The sequence below is a fragment of the Gossypium arboreum genome, chromosome 11 (assembly GCF_025698485.1).
Source record: "Gossypium arboreum isolate Shixiya-1 chromosome 11, ASM2569848v2, whole genome shotgun sequence".
NCBI classification, from domain to species: domain Eukaryota; kingdom Viridiplantae; phylum Streptophyta; class Magnoliopsida; order Malvales; family Malvaceae; genus Gossypium; species Gossypium arboreum.
The window spans coordinates 49,708,886-49,713,395 of NC_069080.1; the positions used below are offsets into that span (position 1 = coordinate 49,708,886).

General features: G+C 36.2%; 1 non-coding gene across 1 annotated transcript; it reads right to left on the bottom strand.

Moving 5' to 3' along the window:
- Positions 1 to 2,148: 2,148 nt before the first annotated feature.
- On the bottom strand, positions 2,149 to 2,255 carry LOC128285017 (small nucleolar RNA R71). The gene has a single exon (XR_008275433.1). It is a non-coding gene; the product is annotated as a small nucleolar RNA R71 (small nucleolar RNA).
- Between the last annotated feature and the right edge of the window lie 2,255 nt (positions 2,256 to 4,510).

The following is a 4,510-nucleotide window of genomic DNA, read 5'->3' on the forward strand; positions in this document are numbered from 1 at the left end:
GAGAAAAAAATTTCAACATTCAAACGATGAAACCTGATAGGGTCTGAAATAGTCAGGGTTTCTGAAACAAAAGTTCTCTTGCTCTTACTCAGAGGCATTTTTAAAATTTCTAGCAGGAATATAAATGAATAGTAATAAATGAAACAGTAAAATAGAATCGAGAGTATTTAACCTTAATCTTCATGAATTCATATGTGTTTCCTCTTTGATCTTTTGTTTGTAGCTTCCTCCAATGTGATCTTTATAATCGGGGGTGGGGAATGGAAAACTTAAGCTTTTAGTGTAAAAGGGGGTTTCAGAATTAGAGGTTTTAGAGAGGTTTTGGAATAGTTTGAATGTTAAAACTAGGTTAGGTTAACTTAATAGTGTAATTTTATGTTTAAAAGTAGTGTTTTTGAGGTTAAAAATTGGGTGTTTTTAGAGTTAAAAAGTTGGTTTGTGCAATAGGGTTAGGTTGACCCTGTAGAAAATTGCAGTGATGTCTCCACATAGGGGTTCTGTGTTGCAACATATCTAGTAGATTTCTTATGTCGCAACATTGGGTTTGCTGTCGAGACACACCCTGCATTTTTGAAAATTTGGGAGATTGTCAATGATGTCGCGTCATAAGATAGTGGTGTCGTGACATCGAGATAATTTTTACAATTCTTTGCTCCTACCCATGGTGTTGCGACAGGAAGATAATTGTTACATTCAATTGTTTTTATTTCCTAATCGTATCTATGCAATCCTTAGACATAGATGACCGTGCAGCATGCCCATAAACTAATTTAATTCTGAAAATGTGGGATTAGTTGGATCGAAATTGAATGATATGAGCAAGTACTCGAAAGATACTTTTAGTAGACTCTAGACATAGAGTAGCATTCATACAGATGGAAACAGTACAGGGTATCGTATTAAAGGCCCATAGACACAAGTAGGGTAACTTAAGGTTTTTGCTCTCGAGAGGAGCAAACCACTTTAGAACTCTTCTGAGCAATAGAGTGATTACGATTTTACCAAGGCATTTTTGACAGTAAGGGTAGATTCTTAGTAATTCCAACCTTCCATATTAACATCGCATATCCCTTATCCTTTACCGTAGTATCTTTGACATCACATCCTTAGTTGCTTATTTGTTCAGTTACATATTATTCATATAATCATTTTCATAATCACCATTACATTTCTACTCTCGTTTTGCCATAGCATTTCCCAGTTTTCATTAATTCCACATATTACATACATCATTATTCCTTTTAATTGCCACTTCATACTTATCATAGCTTTACCATTGCATTAATTGCCTTTTATTATAATAACTTGACCACTTTTGTGCGTCAATCTGGTCCTTATGGGAATGATACTCACTCATCACTTTATTACTCAATTCGATGTGTATACTTGCACAGATCTCATATCATTTCATACGCGACAAGTTTTTGGCATTGTTTCTAGGGATCGACAATTTGGTGAAATTTGGCTTTATTATTTACTTAGTTCATTTAGTTCTATTTAACTCAGTTATATTTAATTTCTATAGGTTTGCCATCAGTGCATGAGAAGAGGCATTCCTGCTAACAAGGAATATCCTTTTGACCTAGAGATCAAAAAAACTTTACGAAGAAGGTAGAAAGAACTACAAAAAATGGCTAGGAATGGGAATGATCCTGGTTTCAATGATAATTTGAATGGTCAATATGCTAATCCTCCTGTTTGTAGGGTGATACCTGGTATGAATGATAATTTGAATGGTCAGGGTGCTAATCCTCATGTTCGTGGGGTGATAGATGACCGAGATAGACTAATCCGAGAGCATGTTGTACCAATTTTGGATGACCTGAATCTAGGGATAGTTAGACCACAAATACAGGCTCAGCAGCTTGAACTAAAACTGGTAATGTTTTAGATCTTGCAAATAGTAAGATAGTTTGGTGGACTGCCCACTAAAGATCCAAGATTACATTTTTTAATTTTCCTAGAAGTTTTTGACTCATTCAGGCAACAGGGTGGTCCTGAAGATGCCCTGTAACTTAAATTGTTTCCATATTTTCAAGAGATTGTGTGGGAGCATGGCTGAATGCTTTACCGTTAGAAATAATGGCATCAAGGAATGATCTTTTTCAGAGGTCTTTGCTATGGTATAATCCTCCAAATGTTAATGCCAAGCTTAGAAATGACGTCACATCTTTTCGACAATTGAAGGATGAAATGCTATATAAAGCTTGGGAGCGATTTAAAGAATTAATTCTAAAATGTCTGATACATTGATTTCAACATTGGACTCATGTGGAAATATTCTATAATGGGCTGAATGCGCATACGAGGATGGTAATTGATGCTTCCACCAATTGTACATTGTTGGATAAAACGTATAATGAAGCATATGGGATTTTGGAAAAGATTGCCAACAATGATTATCAATATCCAACAACTAGAGTTAGGGCAGTTAAAAAAGTTGTTGGTACCATAGAGCTTGATGCAATCACTTCGTTGATAGCCCAAGTATCTTCTCTAGTTAACATATTTAAAACAATGAAAAATTCAACTACAGTCCATGAGATGAAATCAACCGAGTTGTTATGTTTTTATTGCAATGAAGATCATGTGTTTGATGAATGCCCATTACATCTAGCATTTGTATACTACATGGGAAACTTTAACCAAAATAATAACCCCTATTCCAACACTTACAATCCAGGTGGAAGTAGCATCCAAATTTTAGTTGGAATAATCAAGGTGCGGGCAATTCACAGAATGTTACCAAGGCAAAATGCTCAACAAGGGCAAGTATCATCTTCTAATTCTATTGAATCTTTGTTGAAGGAGTATATGGAAAAAAAGTGATGTTGTAATTTAGATTCGGGTTGCATCTCTTCGAGCTCTTGAAAATCAAGTGGTACAAATAGCGAATGCTTTAAATTCAAGGCCACAAAGAGCATTGCTAAGCGATACTGAGAATTGGAGAACACAAGGGAAAGATCATTGCAAAGTGATCACTCTCAAAAGTGGAATTCAGTTGAATGACATTGTTCAAGATACCATGGTAGGAGTTGATAACTCGAATAAAAACTATGTAAAGATCCTAAAGCCATCTGAAAAAATACTATGCTTGAAAAGGGTAAGCAGAAGAATGCTGTGGCAGAACCAGATCAGGCTGCCAACAAAAATGCCATAGCAAAACAATATCAGAAACCTAAAGGACAACCACCTCTACCTTTTCCTTAGAGATTCCATAATTTTAAACAAGATGCTCAGTTCAAAAGGTTTTTTGAGGTCTTGAAGCAACTCCATATTAACATACTACTAGTAGAAGCATTTGTAACATCCCTTACCCGTATTCGACATCGGAACAGGGTCTGAGGCATTACCGGACTTAAAATCAAACAAACATTTAAAATCGAGACATGAATTTCCACTCAAATTTTAAAACTTTTCAAAAACATTCATGTCATCCCTTAAACAAGCCTACGAGGCCCAAAACATGCATTAGAAGTGGTTCAAGACTAAACCAAGAACTTTAGAAAAAAAATTTTAAAACACTTAGAAAATTTTTCATCAAAACAAGGTCATATGCCCATATGGCTTGGGACACGCCCATGTCGGTAGGCCGTGTGGTCACACACGCCCGTGTCCCTAACCCGTGTAACTATCTATTTATGACATCATCAACAAATTGTAATCACACGGCTATGTCACACACTCGTGCTTAGGACATGTGGGCAATTTAATATTCATAATTTTTCATAAAATAGGTGCAGACTTTACACGCCCTGGGCACACGCCCATGTCCCTGGGCCATCTCTTTCACACGACTGAGACACACGGCCGTGTGACCAATTCGAAGCTAAAATTCAAAATGTAGGGGACACACGACTGGATCACACACCCATGGACAAGCTCTGTGTCACACATGACCTAGACACACGCTCGTGTGTCTACCCGTGTGGACAAAAATAAGGCTATTTACCAAGCCATTTTGCCACCCTTACTTGCACCAACCTACACAACAACAAGCAACACAAATCCAAGTATATTCATACAACCAATTCAACCACAAACAAGATATCAATGTGTCATTTTCATGCAACCATCTATCACATACAAACATCACCTACTTATCAACTCAATCCATGCAAATTCACACATCCGTGGAAGCATCATCATATGCATATATATACTTAAGCCAATATTAGCCAATTTCAATGGCCATTTACAAAATGAATTATCAAATAACATAAGCCAACACTTTTGGCCAAATCAACTATGATACGTAACAAAAAGACCAAGTCCTTATACATGTCATAACTCAAAATAATGTAATCATAAGTACCCAAAATGATAATTTGATAGTGTGGATGGAACACCGACCGTCTTTGATCCCTGAGCTGACTTGGCTACACTATAAGACAAGGGAAAAAGAAAGGGGAGCGTGTTATATAGCTTAGTAAGTTCCTATGCAAATAATAAGCATCGTAACCAAAAACTTATCATTAACATAATAATAATTGGCTTAAATATTAGTAAA